Consider the following 19829-nt stretch of genomic DNA (forward strand, 5'->3'; position numbering starts at 1 on the left):
AGGTTGGAATAGATGATCCTTGGGGTCCCTCCCTCCTATGATTCTAAGAAGAGCCCGGCTGGATTTAGACAAATTCAGCAAGAGGATTAGACAAATTCATGAAGGAGAAGTCTATGGATGGCTACCAGGCATGATGCGTATGTGCTGCCTCCACAGGTGATCACAGACAGTGATGCTTCTGAATGCCAGTTGCTGGAAATTGCAAGAGGGGAGAGGGCTCTGCTGCTCAAATCCGGTGGTCTGGTTGGGGTAACTGAAAGGACCAGGTGCAAAACCTGGGAGACATTTTGGACTCACAGCTCTCCATGGAGGCACAGATCAATTCTGTGTCCAAGGCAGCTATCTACCAGCTCCAACTGGTATGTCGGCTGAGACCCTACCTGCCTGCACATTGTCTCACCAAGGTGGTACATGCTCTGTTTATCTCCTGCTTGGACTACGGCAATGTGCTCTATGTGGGGCTACCTTTGAAGGTGACTTGGAAACTGCGGCTGCTGGACTGGTGACTGGGAGTAGCCGCTGGGACCATATAACACTGGTCCTAAAAGATCTACATTGACTCCCAGAAGTCACCCAGAGGGGCTGGTGCAATCCAATCAGATGGGCATTATTATTATTATTATTATTAATAATAATAATCCTGGTTGCGGGTTTCCCACAAGTATCTGGTTGGTGGTTGGGAGAACAGGATGCTGGATTAGATGGGCCATTGGCCTGATCCAGCGGCCTATTCTTATGTTCTTATGACTGAAAGCCCACCTAGTTCACTACTCAATTCTCACAGCGGCTAAGCAAACGCCATTGGGAAGTCTGTAAGGAGGACATGAGCACCATAGCTATCTCCCGCCTATGCTGCCTGGCAGCTGGAGTTCAGAGGCATACTGCATCTGACATTGGAGACAGCACATAGCAAGCTAGTAGGTACTGATAGCCTTAACCCACCTTTTAAAGCCATCCAAGTTGGCCACTCTCACTACATCTTTTGGTAGCAAATACTTTTAAGTTTACCTATGCATTTCCTTTTGTCTGTGCTGAATCACTTCGCTTCAGAGATTTGAGGGTTCTAGTAAACAAAACAAAAGAAAACCTAGATCTGGCAAGCCTGAAATCTGCCCCCCTCATTAAGAACATGTAAAAAGACACCAGTCATGTGGGGAATGTGCAAATATGAACCACAGATTGTCCGGTTACTGTGCATAGTCTCCAAATGACATTGAAGAATGTGTACAGCTTGACAGCATTAAACAGGGCATTGCAAACATTGCATACTCTTCTATTGGACATCAATGCATGTTCACCAGTCAAATGTGTGAAATGCATCCATTAATGAATGATGTAAAAATTGGAAGATCACTCGAAGGTCATGCATATTCCCTGTTCGCCTTCCAACTGCATAAGCATTCTCTACAACAACGTCTGGTGAATTATGTCCATAATAACCAGGTGAATTATGCACATTCTCCATTCAGCTCATGTTAACACCTCCCTCCACGAATAAAGCCCTAGAATCTTGACAGATAGTCACACATTTCCCCATCTCTAATTTTCACACTGCTTTGATCTCACCTCTCTTGCTTGGTGAGTTTCAGTTTGTGGAATCGAACTATTTGCACCCTCTTATTCAACAGTTCTGCCAGTACTTTCTCTGGAGCCTAGAAGCTACTGGCTGGATTTATTTATTTTTATTAACAGCCAGAGACTTAAGCATCAAATACTTTCTCAATGGGTCCAGTTACAGATAGGTAGCCGTGTTGGTCTGCCATAGTCAAAAAAAAAATTTTTTTTAAGGTGCTACTGGAAGGAAAAAAATTTCTCAATGGGGTGATTGAATTCAGAGTGCTTTTAACAGTTGGAGATTGATCAATGGGTTGGTGGGGCTGTGAGTGGGTCATGCAAATTCATTACTCCCAGAGACCTCGCCCAATCTTTTATGTGACAGAATTCCATTGTTCAGCAAGTACTGTTAGGTGACACAATGGGCCCATTATCTTAGCAATGCTGCAGCTGCTGTGGCAAAAATAAAACAAATAAATCATACCGGTTGCAGCTTGAGCTAAGTTTGTAATCATTGCAACACTCACTGCTTCATTGTGTGTTTGTGTGTGTATTATTTTTTAAAATTACAAAAACAAAATAGACAGTGTTACATCTTGCAATTACTATACCCCAGTCTGTATCTATTCTGGATTTTAATTCTTTTTAGGCATTAACTTGTTTTTATCTATGAAATTGCTTTTATTGTCACTTTGAGATTTTTTTTATGGTGATATGTTAATGGAATCAAATAAATAAATATAAGCAAGGTCCCTTGGCAATTTGGAGCTTTTCTGTATCATATTATCACCACCAAATTATTTTCATGTACCGTAATGAAAAGGAGCGTTATTTTGGATTTGGTTTATCACACTGACATCACATGCTTCCTTCAAATACTGTATTTGATTATATAGACTCATATGACCCAGCTGTCCCTATTTGCTAAGGATGGACCCTATTTTCTGGTACCTACCGTACCTTTGGTAAAACACTGTGTTTATAGTGTTCCTGTTTGACCTTTTCAGGAGCTGGGGAAACTGTGGCACTGCAGATATTGTTAGACTACAACTCCTATCAGTTCTAGCCAGCATGATCAGGAATGACAGGAGGGTCCAACCAAATCTGGAGGGTCAAAGATTTGCCCTCACCCCAGAAGTAAAATCAGGAACAAGGTGCGTTTTCATTCTAGCACACACATTTGTAAACTTGGTACCCAATAAATCCCATGTTTTGCTGCTGTTGGGTCCTCAACACAGTGCCCAGGGGCGCCAAGGCACCCCCAGACTTCTCCCAAAGTGGTTGCTAAGACCCAGAACCTCCAGATTTTTAATATTTGGTTGGTAGTTGGGCTGGCTAAGAAGAGCACTATAGGCAGCTGTCTACCATTTTCCGTCTCAGAATGATTCTGGGCCCCATGTGAGCCTGAGAATGCAAAAGAAGGACATGGAGCAGCTGGTGGCAGGGGCAGCGAGGCAGACTCTGCCTAAAACTCTTGAGGAAAGGGATCCTGCTGGAGCCTGATAAATTTTAGGGGATGAGGAGTGACTCTCACAAAGTATTTTCCCTGTTCATTGAGGGATGTACCGTATTTTTTGCACCATAACACTCACTTTTTTCCTCCTAAAAAGTAAGGGGAAATGTTTGTGCGTGTTATGGAGGGAATGCCTATGGGTGGCATGCCTACAGATTTTCCTCCTCTAAAAACTACGTGCGTGTTATGGTCGGGTGCGTGTTATAGAGCGAAAAATACGGTACATCTTTGATCCTGGGTGCATTTTTATGGTTGGATGGTGGCGTGTTCTTTATCCCTTTTTGTTTGGAGAGTATTCTATCTGTATAGGGGTCAGGTTGTACAGTGGTATCTCGGGTTAAGTACATAATTTGTTCCGGAGGTCCGTTCTGAACCTGAAACTCTTCTTAACCTGAAGTACCACTTTAGCTAATGGGGCCTCCTGCTGCCGCTGCGCCACCGGAGCACGATTTCTGTTCTCATCCTGAAGCAAAGTTCTTAACCCGAGGTACTATTTCTGGGTTAGCGGAGTCTGTAACCTGAAGCGTATGTAACCTGAAGTAACCTGAAGTGTTACCCGAGGTAACACTGTATTGGTTTGGAGGATCCATGCATCTCACCACAGTCCATTATATTTTACAGGTTGTACAGTTTGTACTATCTGCCTTCTTTTGCATGGGGGGGGGTTGCCTATCTTTTTCAAGGAGGTGGTTGTCTTTTTGAAGAAATTTCCTGGGTGTATGTGAGGGGTGTTCTTTTTGTAGGGTTTCCCCCCAGCAGTGGGTATCTGAGCATCTTTAATTCCTCCTCCTCCTCCTCCTCCTCCTCCTCCTCCTCCTCCTCCTCCTCCTCCTCCTCCTCCTCCTTCTTCTTCTTCTTCTTCTTCTTCTTCTTCTTCTTCTTCTTCTGTGAAATAGGTATTGTGACATGTTCCTAGGAGTGAGTTGTCACGTACCTGGCAGGCTACAATTGATGGTATTCAGTTTGGTGGGTTATAACTCAGGGAGGTCTGATTGAAAGATGTCCATAGAACCTGCAGCAGAGGAATTTGGCAGCAGGTTTCACCACTGGCTGCAAGACAGGTCTAAGGCTTAAAGGCCTGGCTCAGATAAGACTCTTGCTTTATTGTCTTGGTGATGTTGCAGAACTTCGCAGATGAGTGTGAGAAAGGTCTGGTGCTTCAATTTCCACAACTCCTGAGATTTTATCACCCAAATGACCAGATGCAAAGTGGGGGGAGGGGCAGGATTTGTATTTTAATTGCTGTTTAGCAGGAGAGGGAATTTTGGCAGGTGCCAGTCTTTATCATGTCTGCAGCACTGAAGAGAAAAAGTTGCACCTGCCAGAAGCGTACTTGCTGGCTCTGCTCCTGAGCTACTAATGGCAGCCCTATCAGGCAGAAATTGGGTCCAGGAAGTTTTTCCTGAGATTGAGATAAGGGGGGGGGGAGTGTCAGCAGCTTAATTTTTATCTGCTATTAAAGGCAAAGAAGGACCACTAAAAAAAAAGTTGGCAGCTTTTCTTGCCATAATCTTATCTTCTACACAATGCTTAAAACGCAACAGGAGACCTAAAACTAGGTTTAAAAATTACCTGTTTCAGGTCACTTGGAGCAACTTGAAAGGAATTTTTATAACAAGAATGCATTTTTCCTTGCTCTGTATTTATTTATTCAAAGCAACTCAGTACTTATTTATTCAAACTAACTTCTGGAAGCTCTTAGGGCATAGCTGTCAACGTTTCCCTTTTTTTAAGGGAAATTCCCTTATTCCGAATAGGATTCCTCACAAGAAAAGGAAAAAGTTGACAGCTGTGTCTTAGGGTTCCAGAACTTCCCCTATTGTTGCCCCAAAGATTTTTGTGCATTCTTAAGATCCGCCCAAAGATACTCCATTTTAGGTGGCGAAAACATCCCTACTCAATTCTGATATAGGATTGACTCCCTACATTGAATTCCTACAGAATTCCCATGGAAGGGAATTTTCAGGAAGGGAATTTTCAGGTGCCGCTATCTGTGAATTCATCAAGCACCATTGCATTTAGTTCTCATGCCTGCTGGAATGCCGCCAGTTTCATCCATCTCAAAAGGGTGGAAGTGTTGAATGTGATAGCCACCTTCAGCTGCATTGATGGGCAATCTAATCTATATGTCTCTGGTGAGGCAATTGAGTGATATGGAGGATGCAACCAGTTTCTGTCACTGGACTTTTAAAGTGGGCTGGAGAAACTTTCCCAGTGTATGCTGATTAGTCCTTTGAGAGGGGAAAGGGCGTGGGCGAAAGGTGAAATGTATCTTTTTTGTGATGCAAATTGTCAAGGTGAGACCGCAACCCTAATCCCTTTTACCTAGGAGTAAGACCCATGGAATTCAATATGACTTCCTTCTTAATAGGCATGGTTAGGATCACACTTTTGGACTTTCTTTTTAGAAAAATGAATACAAGAAATTCCCATTATGCATACACAAAACTTGGATGGAAATTGTAGTGTTTATTTTATTTAAATTATTTTGATTCTGCTTTTCTGTTACTAAGTTTACAAGCCTATTTTTATCAACATAGGTTAAATTGAAATATTTAACAGCTAAATCCACCTAAAATGAGGGTTTTTTTTACTTATATGTGACACTGAGTTACTGTAAGGGGGGAGAGAGGGGGGAAGAGAATAATAAAATTCTCACCTTAATACCAGAGACCAGTTGTATAAGGGGAGGGTGAAATTTGTTGTTTGCAGTTTTGTGTTGTATATATTAAAGCTAATATCCACCGTGCCTTTCTATTTTTTAAAAAGAAAATATATAAAGAAAATTGGGAGTTTTTGACAATTAATTACCAGATCAAAAATGATTTGATTTTTCTAGTAGTTTAACATTCGGGGGGGGGGGATCAATTATTGGGTTTTTTTGTTAGGTTCTGATGTTCTTTGATTACTGAAAACATTTCTTAAGATGTCGTATCCAAATTGTTTTTTCAGGATGTGGGGATGAAAAACAGCTTTAAAAATGCTTTAGCAATTCAAACACAACATATTACGTAATACCTTTTTTAAGAAAGTCAATTTGTGAATAGTGGTGGTGGGCATTGAGAAGAAAGTTGGTTCCTGTTGCTTTTAATTGTTTTAATATGAAAACTGCTTTCAGAATGGCTGCAATCCATGGTATGCATAAAAAAAGCCTACCATCCTAACACACCTGGGAATAAGTCCCATGGAACTCAATGAGGCTTATTTCTGAGTAGATATGTATAGGATTTTAGTTCCACTGGAAAGAATGGGTGACGGGTTGTAGTTTATTATTAAGTACTCTCTGGAAATACAGAAACTGCTGTGATGATGACTAAGTGGCATCACATCCTTTGAATCTGCTGGCTTTAATTATGGCATGACTACAAAAGCAAAGAACCTGAGGACTATTTTCCCTTTAAGGAGTGATAAGACTTTCCACTACACACACACACACACACACACACACACACACACACACATATAATGACCTCTTTGCACACAGATATTTTGCAGCCAAGACTTTTTCTGGTATGTAGCACTACCTGCTTGGCACCTGTATGTCAGCCTTGGCCAACATGGCACCCTTCAGATGTTTTGCACTATAATTCTCATCAGCAGCGCTGGCAAGGCTGATGGGAGGACAGGAGGGTGATGAAGGTTGCTGTAGGTGATATCCAATGTTAGTTACATACAGTATTCAGAGTAGACTCATAGAATCAATGTCTAAATTTTGGCATGTTTGAGTATGCCTTGATTGATATCATCCAGTATATCAGGATGTCTCTAAATGCACTGGAGTAGGGCTGTTTTTGTTTCTTTGTTTGTTTTTAAAGGTGGCAGCTCTAGATTGGGGTTGGGGAGGGACACACAAGACATTTGTACAACATGGGTCAGGTGTTACAGAAGGCAGTCTTTCTTAAACAACCCCCCCGCCACAAAATAAGAAAAAAAAAACCTCATCCATTTGATCAAATGATGGTTTCTCACATCTGTATTCCTGTAGGGGGGGGAATTGCTTTTGGGGATGGTGTCTCCAAAAACTTTTACACATCACTTGGGAAAACAGGTGAACTAATGCCAGTGTACTGGAAGAAGCAAAAAATCACCAATGTCAAAGCAATGATTCTTCAACATCAACTTCGTTGGACTGGTCATGTTGTGCGGATGCCTGATTATCGTCTTCCAAAGCAACTACTCTATTCCAAACTTAAACATGGAAACCGTAATGCTGGTGGTCAATAAGTGGTTTAAAGACTCTCTCAGGGTATATCTAAAGAAATGTAGTATAAACACCGACAACTGGCAAACACTGGCCTGCAAGCGCTCCAATTGGAGAACAGCCTTTACCAAAGGTGTCATGGGCTTTGAAGATGCTTGAACTCAGAATGCAAGGGAGAAATGTGCTAAGAGGAAGGCACACTTGACAAACCCTCACCATGATCAACTCCCACCCGGAAACCTAGGTCTGTACTGTGGAAGGATGTGTGGATCCAGAATTGGCCTCCACAGTCACCTATGGACTCACTGAAGTGTGCATGCACACGAAAGCTTATACCAAGAACAAACAGTTGGTCTCTAAGGTGCTACTGGACTATATATATATATATATATATATATAATCGACTGCGTCAGACCAACATGGCTATCTAAAAAAAAAAGCAAAGGTAAAGGACCCCTGACACTTAAGTCCAGTCGCAAAGACACTGGGGTTGCAGCTCACTTTACTGCCCAAGGGAGTCAACGTTTGTCCGCAGACAGTTTTTCTGGGTCATGTGGACAGCATGACTAAGTCGGTTCTGGTGAAACCAGAGCAGCACATGGAAATGCCGTTTACCTTCCTGCCGGAGCGGTATCTATTTATCTACCTGTACTTTGACATGCTTTCAAACTGCTAGGTTGGCAGGAGCTGGGACTGAGCAACGGGAGCTCACCCCGTCGTGGGGATTCGAACTGCCGACCTTCCAATCGGCAAGCCCTAGGCTCAGTGGCTAAGACCACAGCACCACCCATGTTAAAACCGTGTTCATGGAAGACAGTCTTACTCAGCTACGAGGGATTGCCAAAGAAGAAGAAAGAAGTTACTGAAAAGTTGTCTAGGAATCAGAGAAGCAATAAAACACAGACAAATGTTTTGTTGAAAGCATCCTCCTTTATTGTTGTGGTTACTTCAACCAACTGAATTGGTTAGCCTTTCCAAGAACACCTATGCTTGTGTATCAGCGGAGAACCTCAGGCTCAGAACCCTTTCAGGTCTCTCTTTCTCTCCCTCCTTCTCTCTCTCTCTCTCTCCCCAGTCCTTGGCATTCCCCACAAGTCACTCCTCTTTCCCCTAGGCCACACACCACACCAACTCTGTATCCTCTTCAAGTGGATGAGAGGAAGTCAAAAGAGGACAAAGAGACTGCAGAGATGCTGGGTGAATGTTTTTCATGTCTCTTCACAGCAGAAGATGAAGGGTAGATCCCTGTGCCTGAACTAACTTTTCCAGGAAAGGAGCCTGAGGAACTGAAGCAAATAGCAGTGATGAGAGACAAAGTTCTAGGCCTAAACAGACAAGATTAAAAACTGACAAATTGCCTGGTCCTGGTGGCATCCACCCAAGAGTTCTCAAAGAAATGGGAAAATGCTGATCTTCTCTAACTTATCCCTCAGATCAGTCTCAACAACTGAGAAGTGGAAAGCAACTGACGTAACACCATATAAAAAGTGGGGGATCTGGGGGGGAGGGATCCTAGAAATTACAGGCTGCTTAGCTTAATGTATATCGCAAGAAAACTGGGGGTGGAGGAGTGGCTGGAGAGAGATGCATATGTGGAAAGCTCTGACTTTTGCATGGCTGTGTAGCCTCATGTCTAAAAGGAAAGTGTTAGAGGTCCCAACCACTTTTCTATCTGGCCCCGCCCACGACTAGCATGTGACCCCACCCCCACCCCCAAGGTTGCCCCCATGACAAAATGTAGCCCTGGGCTGAAAAAGGGTTCCTCTCACCCTTGCGCTAGAGGAAAATAAATATTTCCTAAATAATGCAAATACATATTGTCAGGGTACACAGATCTGTGTTTTGCAGCTCATCCATTCTGATCTGTCTTTTCACCTCACTTCATTGCTAAGTTATCCTGACGGTTATCAAGAATTCAAGAAAAGACATTTCTCATCACAGTTCTCTCCTGTGTAAGGTCCTGAGAACATTACTGTAGGATGTACAACAACATCTGACATTTGTCGCTGTCATTGTCACTGTGTCTGCAGGCCGGGGAAAAAATGTCACCTGTTAAGATTGTGTGTGTCATGATGCTCTGAAAGGCACCAGAGCAAGACTGGGGGGGGAAGCCGATAATTGTATGTCAAAGATACATAAATCTTTTGTCTCCAGGTTTGCAGATTTTTAGAAAATATATAGTATTTCTCTGTTTAAGCTAAATATTTAATTTTACAAGTTAGGTTTTCTTTGGTCTGTTTCATTTTCGTTGTAGTGTATGTGATTTATTTATTTATTTGGAATAAAATATTTTTATTCTAAACAAGGAAATTCAAATATATTTATTAAGTGCCAGGTTCACACATAATGCTACGCCCTGGTTAAAGTAAGGCAAGGTTTCTAAACCAACAAACAAATTATGTGATTTATTTATTTATTTGGAATAAAATATTTTTATTCTAAACAAGGAAATTCAAATATATTTATTAAGTGCCAGGTTCACACATAATGCTACACCCTGGTTAAAGTAAGGCAAGGTTTCTAAACCAACAACAAAGCATGGCTTAAAGGGGTAGTTTCTTTGTAGTTAACAAACCATGGTTAAGCAGCTGAGCTGGGTCGGGACCATCAAATAAACCATAGTTTAATAAACCACAGCTTACTCAGCCATGGCTTAGCATTATGTGCAAACCTGCCAGTGTACATAGCTTGCTTTTCAGTCAAACCATTTGACATGGAATACAAATTGAAGATTTAAAATCTTCAGAGCCAGTGTGGTGTAGTGGTTAAGAGCGGTAGTCTCGTAATCTGGTGAACCGGATTCTATTCCCCGCTCCTCCACCTGCAGCTGCTGGGTGACCTTGGGCTAGTCACACTTCTTTGAAGTCTCTCAGCCCCACTCACCTCACAGAGTGTTTGTTGTGGGGGAGGAAGGGAAAGGAGAATGTTAGCCGCTTTGAGGCTCCTTCGGGTAGTGATAAAGCGGGATATCAAATCCAAACTCTTCTTCTTCTTCTTCTAAAATACAGGTAAAATAATATCTCAATAAAATGAGCACACACCACGTGGGCCTGCCTTTAAAGATGGTTTGAAGCTTCAACTGGTCCAAAATGAAGTCTGAAGTGTGCAGGGAATCTCCACCTCACACAGCTTCACTCCAGCTCATGGAAAAAGATGGAAACAATAGTGAGGAATGCAAAGCTGGCACACTCATCCCCATAGTATCATTTAATGTCTTGAGTTCAAACATGATGACAATACCAGAATAGTATGGGTCCTACTTTAGAGTCCTCTAGTGGAATGGCTGTTTAAGGACAGTCCTTTAATGGAAGGTGCCTTCTGTCTGAAGAGTTCTTTGGTCCAAGCCCAGTTTAAAGAACCCTAAGAAGGGAGAACAGGTAAGGACTTGAAATGGTCCATCAATATTTAGCAACAGAGCTCATTTGGACACAGACTTCTCTGCTATGGTGAGATGCATTTCCATTTAAATTATAATAACTATTTCTACATTTGCCTCTATTGGTGTTTTTTGCATCTGTCTGTCTCTTGAGAGACAATGGAGTGAAGTCAAACCGCTGTATTAGTAGCACCAAAGGGACTTCCCCAGAGTGCAAGCCTGGGCTGTGTGTATGGAGGTCCTGGGCCGCCCCTTTCTCAGCCTCACTGATGTGGCCCAAAGGAAAGTAGCGCAATATGTTTGGCACCAGCCTGGCTGCAGAAGTTGCTGGAAGGAGGAATACAAGATGCCATCCAACCGTCTTAGGGGCTCCACTCTGGATTTGTGTAGGGTTTACTCCTTAGCCTTTTCTTCTCCTGAAGATATCCCACAAAGCAGCAGATGTTTAGGGCTACCTTCCCAGGTTGACAGGCCTCACCTGCCCCTCACTTTCCTCTACAGCATGTGCAGAAACTGCCTCCTTGACTATTGGCCTTGCCCACTCGATCCGCTGGAGCCTGTCTTGAGAGCCAGTGTGGTGTAGTGGTTAAGACGGTAGACTTGTAATCTGGGGAACCGGGTTTGTGTCTCCGCCCCTCCACATGCAGCTGCTGGGTGACCTTGGGCTAGTCACACTTCTCTGAAGTCTCTCAGCCCCACTCACCTCACAGAGTGTTTGTTGTGGGGGAGGAAGGGAAAGGAGAATGTTAGCCGCTTTGAAACTCCTTAAAGGGAGTGAAAGGTGGGATATCAAATCCAAACTCTTCTTCTTCTTCTTTGCACACAGCACTAGTCCCTCACTCACCAAAGGTCTGAGACCCATTGGGTACCCTCACCTGGTTTAGTCACCCAATCAACAGCATTTCCCGGGATGTGGCTGCTGTCACATGATGATAGTTTCTAGGAGCCACAGGTGAGACCTGGGTGAAGGGTGGGGAACAAAGGTGTACAAACTATCCCAGAAGGAGCATTACGTGTCCCCCACCAGAGGTACTACCCTCCACTAATACCCCATACACCCCTGTTCTTCCTGGAAGGTAAGGGGCAACCAATAGACTCTTGCAGAGCTCAGAATGTGCTTATTTTTTGCTGCCTGTAGGCAAGCTACTGATATCTCCGCTGCTCACCCCTGCTGGTGTTTGGTTGGCTCTCCTGGGAGACAATGGAGGAATGCACCTTTGGGTTGAGGCCAAGCTGTTGGAAGGTTGCAGTGGCTGTAGAGAACAGTGCGGAAGAGACCGATTTTGTTGCATCTGGGGCAGATGAAGGCGTCCAGTTGTCCTGCTGCAGGTGCACCATGGCGTTTCTTCTCTCTGCGCTCCTCCCAGCACTCATTTCTCCTCTGGTCTATGGATGCATGACCTGACTGCCTGTCTCCAGGCACTGCAGTCATCTGCAAGGGATTCCCAGGTGGCAGGGCTGGTGTTGCCAGCCTCCATGTCATGTTTGCAGACATCTTTGTAATGCAGAGTTGGTCTGTCAATAGGCCTGGTGCCAGAAGCCAGCTCCCCATAGAGCACAGTCTTTGAGGATCTTGCTATCTTCCATTCTGTGGACAATACGGTAATAAATAATTTTGGCCTACCAGTTCGGGGCAATGCAAGGTTTGCCACGATAAACCTGAGAAATACTGCATAGATCCCAAGTGTATAGTATATATGACAACAATGTGCAAAAGTTACTCTAAGAAGCTATAGCACTTCAGAGCCATGAGAAATCCTACCAAATCCTGTGGGTTAACTAATTTGCATTCACTCACATGAAATTATAATTAACTCAGGTAACACACACACAGACACACACACCAACTCAAACCCTAAAACAAACAAAAAGAAAACATGGGGATAAGTAGTGCTTAGACTGCTTGGCTTAATAATGTAGATTGCCCTGTCTAATAATGGTTGCATTTACATAAGCCCCAAGGAGGCTTTGAAGTGAATGGAGGGGAGGGGATGAGCTGACACTTTTGCTGAGATCACTATTGTTTGACTGGAGACAGTTTTCTGCAAGACTGGTTTAACAAGGTAACAGTCCATTGACTCCCAGAGATGCCAGCCTCCAAGAAAAGAAGGGGAAGGGAGCTTTGCTCTGAGAGCCGAAATTCCAGCCCCACCTCCCCGTTTCCAGATGGGGATGCCTTGCGCCCACACTTCTGGGTCTGGAGCTGCATTCAGAACCAAATAGTTTTGTCTACGCAAGCGGAAAACCCCTTTAAAAACCACAAGAAATTGAGAATTGCAGAAGCAGATCCTGCTAATATCTGCACTCCTATTTTAAATGTTCGCCTGTTACTTGCAGTTTTGTCCAAAATATATATCTGTATATCCACCCAATGAGAACTGTTGGTAAGACTATGCTTGTATATTTAAGTATTTTTATACCATCTGGTTTTGACACATAAAGCCTTAATGCTTCTGGATGTGAATTGCTTAAGAACCCTTTCTCTCCATATGAATCTACCTGGACCCTGAGATCAGTTCCTGTGCCTCCTCTATAAGGGTGGCAACATAAGAACAGGCCATTTCAACACATGGTGTATATGTGTACTTATGACTGGTAATTTTTTTGTCAAAGTGTATGTGATTTCAACTAAAATGAAAAAGACTTAAATAAAATCCAGAATGCATTTGTTTTTTGTTTTTGTTTTTTAACTTTTTTTTATTAAAGATTTCTTGGTTTACAAAATGTCTCTTTTTTCAAGTTACATTTTCTACAGATCAGTGTCATTTGTTGAGACATTAGTGTTACATTAGGAAGAAAAGGAGGAAGGAGGTGGGGGGCATGGTGAATGGGGGTGGGGTCGGGTGGCAATGCTTCTATTCTTCTTAATGTATGTGTGGGGTTTTGTGTCAGTGATTCTTTTTACTATTCACTTGTGTTCCTTTGGTGGTAAGAGAGGTTGGGGTTGCCTAGGGTGTGTTTGTTTGTGATTGGCTGTTGTGAACTTTGTTTTCATGTGTGAGTGGGGTGGGTGGGTGTTTTTGAATCAGGTTAGCCATATTGATTCATATGCTGTTGGTGGATTCTTGTCGTTGTCTTGTTGGGCTGTGTATATCCCTGTGCCAGTTTCAGTTTATTGGTTAGTTTTTCTAATAAAGCTGTTTCCCATACTATTTGGTAAACATTGATCCTTGCTTACTCCTGACTGGTCTCTCCAGCGTCTGGCTATGATCCAGAGTGCATTTGTATAATACCTAGAGTCCTCCTGTTCAATCAGGCAGAAATAAGTGTATTCTAGTGCGTTTTCTAGAGCTAAAACATATCATGAGCGAATACATTCTTGTGCAAATTGTAAATGCATATGTGTAAATTTACACTTGAAAGCCAAGATTTGAATTTTAAAATGTATCATCAATAGAAACACACCTTTCAATGGCCGTGATATAGAATTGCACATTTGCAGTAAAGATTATTTGATAGCTTTATCTAAATAGAAGTCGACTTCCCAACCAACACTTCCTCCAGTGTTGGACTCCTCCTAAATTTATGCTGTGCTGTTCTCCACCTTCACCCTGTGATGAGGAACTACTTTTTCTTGCATAAAGCAGGATCAGGCCAATGACCCACCTAGTCCAGAATCCTGTTCTCACAGTGGCCAACCAAATGCTGGAAGGGAACCCACAAACAGGAACCCGAGCACAAGAGTCCTCTTCCCCTCCTAATGTTTCCAGCAACAGGTATTCCGAAGCATTACAGACTCTGATGCCTGGGGAACAGAAAGCCCCACATTTTAAAAATAAGCTATACCTACTTCTACACATTCATTAAAGGTGCAGAGTCTCTGTTTTCTTTCGCACCTGCTCCCACTTCAACAAGAAGAGAGGAGAACTCTTTTAATGGAGCACCAAGAGCTCACTCTAACTTCATCACATCTGAGGTTAGTAGGTTGGACTCAACTCTGGAAAGACCACCTCACAAAACTGAGGATAAATAAATTAGAACAATTTCTACCTTTTCCACACTGGGCAGCTAGCTAAAAGCAATGTGATGAATAAGGATGTTAAGCCACCAGATCCCATTATAATTTCTTGTTTTGCTACACCACTGTGAGGAGCTGCTCCCTCATGAAACACCAAACAGAGACTATCTCTTTGCCTTTGGGAAGCGTAGGAAGAATACACTATGCACTAACAACCTCTAACATTTTGCAGTGACCCTTGAGGTTGGGGCATCGGCCTCAGTCTAGAGAATGTCAGATATGTTGACTTTAGCCCCATATTGCCCTACACTCACTTAACCTCCGAGTAAGCCTCACTGAACACAATGGGACCTCCAAGTACATATATATAGCATATGCACTTTTAAATATGACTAATGTGCTTAGGATTGGGGCAACAGACTTAGGACCCATCCTTTTCATTGTGGATCCATGACGATTTTTGTTCATGATGCTATCGGGGGGGGGGTCACATGCAATGCCGCTTTCAAGACCACTTGCCCCCGCAAAAGTTTTAGGGAAGTCATGCTGTTTCCTTTCTCATGTTCCATAACTTCCAGCTGAAATACCTGTAACTTTTGATAGTATAAACATTCTGATTTATTTTTCCCCTGCTTCTGTTCCAGACGGCATTACACGGTTGCACTGGGGAAGCATTGCAGATCAAAATACAGTTGAATAAATCCATCACTACTGCACTATCATTGTGCGAAGACCATGTGGCAGAATACAACTGCATGTGTAAACACCTGCCTGAAAGCAGCCTCTGCATGCAGGCCTAAAGGGCTAGGTGTATGCCCCCTGTTCCTCAGTTTGATGAAGTGTCTATTACAGGCATCCCCCAACTCCAGCTGTTTTGTGGCTACAACTCCCATCACCCCTAGCTAACAGGACCAGTGGTCAGGGATGATGGGCGTTGTAGTCCCAAAACAGCTGGAGGGCTGAGTTTGGGGATGCCTGGTCTTTTATCTTCTGATGGAGGACTCTAGAAGAGGCGGGTTTAGGGGAGCAGAACCACCCTTGGTGTATTGGGCATGGAAAAGGGACGCGGGTGGCACTGTGATCTAAACCACTGAGCCTCTTGGGCTTGCTGATTGGAAGGTGGCAGTTCGAATCCCCGTGACGGTGGTGTGAGCTCCCGTTCCTCTGTCTCAGCTCCTGCCAACCTAGCAGTTCTAAAGCACATCAGTGCAAGTAGATAAACAGGTACCGCTGCAGCATTTCCGTGTGCTCTGGTTTCCATCATGGTGTCGGTTGCTCCAGAAGCGGTTTGGTCATGCTGGCCACATGACCCAGAAAGCTGTCCGTGGACAATTGCCGGCTCCCTCGGCCTGAAAGTGAGATGAGTGCTGCATCCCCATAGTCGCCTTTCACTGGACTTAACTGTCCAGGGATCCTTTAGCTTTTACCTTACTGGGCATGGAGCCTCATGGAGCCTCACCACAACGATGATGCAGAATGGAAGGCAAAAGATGTGGGGACACTTTGGTGTCACACAGGGTACCTCTGAAATTTGAGATCCCAATGCCTGCCACTGACTCTAGTTTATGAGAGCTTATGCTGTAAGCTCATGTTGATTTGAGTTCCCCACCCCCCCAACATGTAAATAGACTAAGATGGCTCAGTTACAAAATGGGGCAGGGTCTCTTGTCATGCAAACCACACCTGCTGAATTTAAAGATGCATAAAGCTTGTTGTCTTTGGCATCTGGACTGGCTGGAGAGGGAAAAAACACCCACTCCAAAACTCTTCAGTTGTTTTTTTTTTTTAAAAAAAAGACCTCAGAGGGGGGTGGGAATCGAAATTGAGTAAAAAAAATATAAAATGTGGGTACCTTATGAGGAACCTTCAGGAACTCTCACAGATAAATGAAACTGAAAAACAATTGTGTTTGCATTTAGCAAAAACCAACCACAGAAAACTTGCCTTGTGGATTCATAATTCCCTTCAGGGATTCAAAGGAGTAGGAAACTGACTTGTCTATTGGGAGGGGGGACCCAGAACTTACAGACCACAAGAGGAGTAGAGAGGAATGGGAGCCACTGGGGCCTGTTTCTTGACTCACCTCCTGTATTCCTAAAACGTAGCCCTGAAACAGATTTGATAGAATTGATAGAGTCATGTGTTTGTTTGCAAACACAATTATGTTACCACCTGTCAGGAAAAATGTAGTGAGAAGCAGGCTTGGAGGGGTTCCCCCCCCCTTTCTCTCTTCTTAAATAGCTAGCACTTGATATTTTATGATGCTGACAGCACATCACTGGTACCTTATTAGTGTGATTATATATGACAGTGAGAATTAAGTCTACCATTTTGATTGATGTAAATTTTGCCAGCAGTGCAAAAAATCCCATCCTCCCACTCCCCCTTCGTGCTATTTTTGATCCTCCTGCCATCATCTTTGGTGCCTGGGAGATGGCAGGGAAGACGGGGAGAGTTCCCAGGGTTGGCCTCTGTGGGAGGTCCAGGGTGGCTGCTTTTCAAGAGGCTCCCCTTCTCCTCTTTGTCTGCCACATAAAGACATAGCACATTTCTCTAGTGGTTCAAACCACTAGAGAACAGTACACCAGGAACAGCTCTTTAGCTCTGAGCCACAGCCTTTCCCTCAAGCTGGGGTCTCTCTGTAGCTCAGTGTTGGGAGGCGGTGACGGCTGCTGTCTGCCAGGACTGGTAGGGTAGAAGTCTGGGAGCTCACCAGTAGGTGGCGCCAGAGCCAATGAGAGACGGAGCCAAGGAGTTGACCCCCCATCCTCCCCTCTGCTGGGTTCTGCTGAGGGGCAACACTGAATCTAAAGAGGAGAGTTGATGGATAGTGCCACCCCCTGGACTGGTTGTCAGTAAAAAGGCAGGCAGGATGAGCTGGATAGGTCAGGCTGAGGTCAGAGGGGCAGTGCCTCTTCTGCCCAAATGGACCAGCCTTTGCTGATGTGAGACAGCCACAGCTGGAAGTCAACATGGCGGACAAAAAACCCCACCCCACCGAAAAGCTTGCTTGCTTATTTGCTTATTTCCTTTATCTTCCAACATTCTTCCAACAAGCTCAAGGTGGCTCATGTGGTTTCCCTCCTCATCATTTTATCCTCACAACAACCCTGTAAAGTAAGCCAAATGGAGGATGGCCCAAGGTCATCTACTGAAGCTCCACGGCTGAGTGGGGATTGGGACCCTGTTCTTCTAGATCCTAATCAGGGCTTCCCAAACTGAGCCCAGCTGTTTTTGGACTATAGCTCCCATCATCCCTAGCTAACAGGACCAGTAGTGGTAGGGGATGATGGGATTTGTAGTGCAAAAACAGCTGGATCCCCATGTTTGGGAAACACTCCAACCATGATACTGAGTTTCCTAGAATGTTCTTTTCAGTCTTGGGTATTTAGAGCCATCGAAGGTAGTGGAACTAATGCTGCAATCCTAACCCCACTTGCCTGGGAGTAAACTCCAGTGAATTAAATAAGGCTCACTCTGCAGTAGACATGGTTAGCATTGTACAGATTACTCAAGCTGAAATCCACATATTTTGGTTCAACAAATGGAGGATGGATTTGCTTGCATAGGCCTGAGCATTATGATCTATGCTTAATCTGCCCTGGAGGGTCCTTTCTGAGTATTCTAAGTTTCTTTAGGCCAGGACTTCATTCCTGCTCATTCACCAATTAATGGTAACAGAGCTATGGGGGTACTTATTTAAGAATCATCAGTCTGAAAGGAACTTTGAGGATCCTCTCATCCCATCTCATCCCCTGGGGCACAATCCACCTCACCTCAATGGATATTTGCCCAGACATTACAACTTCTTCCATAGTCTGACAGTTCTTTGATTTTTCGTCTGTGATGCAGATGGGCATCCCTATAAATGACTGGGCAGAGAAATGTGTGAAACTGTGCTAAGATTTGTGATGAATTCACATCTGTTCAAAGATAGTGGTTTTTAAAAATAGAATCACTTCACTGTTTTTGGTCCCTGTGGAGAAGAATCCTTATTTGGCAGTGGGACTTAGTCTCCACAGAGACTTAGTTTATTTCTGCATCTGTGTGGTATTATTCAGATTGTGAGGTTTGCCAATTGGTTTGGGGTTGGGGGCTAGGGAACTGGGCCACTATGTATTTAGAACCCACATGAATATAAATTTAACCTTTGTTCACTAAACTACCTTTTTCCCAAGAAGCCTTTAAACTAGAGTTCTTTCTCAGTCTGAGCTCTGTTGATTCAGGTACTCAAAACAAAACCCCTAGAACATAATTCTTTAATTCTGAGCATATCATCTTTTGGATAAATCTCCGAATTCTAGTGAAAGTTAAAGTAGATCCCACCAGCCTGGAATCTGACCACTCCTGTATATTCCATAAAGCACACGCAAATAGCAATTCCTAAATTGCGATTTGTGCATCGCCAGTGGTCCACAATGTTCTTTCAGATGGTTCTGTAGGACTGCAACTGTGGGACAGGTGGATTAGCTGGGATTAGCTCCAGACTGCAGTGGTGAGAGCTTATCTACTCAACACAAAAGGTGACAAAGATTTCAGTGGTAAGGTGCACACCTGGGAATAGCCACACTTCCCATTTCCCTCCAATCTACTTGGGCAGTACAGCTGCATCAGAGTGCAGAAGCAGCCAATGCATTGCAGCAAGAATGTGAAGAACAAGGAAACCGGCATAGTGGTTTGAACTTCAGCAGTAGAAAGGATAAATAACTAATTGAAGTGATTTGTGCTTCTTAAAGGGGAAAAGTAAAATAAATACCTTTTAAGCTCTTGGATTTATCTATACTTGATCATTTTTTTTGTTATGTCAATATGTCAGTATTTTCTTATAAATTAAAGTTTGATTTTATTGATATTTCCTTATGATTACTTTATATTATGTAACGCAATTGCCTCAGAGGTTTTTCTGATTAAGTGGTGTATAAATCTTGTTAAATAAAACAAGACACTTTTCAACTGCAGTGGCGCACTCCGAAGTCCTACTGATGTCACTGTGAGAATTAAGTCTGTAAGTGAGTTTTTTTTTTTTTTTTTTTTAACAGTAAATTGCCATGAAATAGCTTTATTTCTGTTCTTGTTCCTTTTCTTTCTCTGGGTATTCACGAGCAGTCTGTAAGTGAGTTGCATTGAAACCCACACCTCAGTTAAACTTGGATATTACCGGCCTTCAAAAGTGCTCATTTTTTGGCAAATTATTCCCCTTGTTTTTTTAAAAAATAAATAAATTGAA

The sequence above is a fragment of the Podarcis raffonei genome, chromosome 6 (genome assembly GCF_027172205.1).
Source record: "Podarcis raffonei isolate rPodRaf1 chromosome 6, rPodRaf1.pri, whole genome shotgun sequence".
Classification (NCBI taxonomy): domain Eukaryota; kingdom Metazoa; phylum Chordata; class Lepidosauria; order Squamata; family Lacertidae; genus Podarcis; species Podarcis raffonei.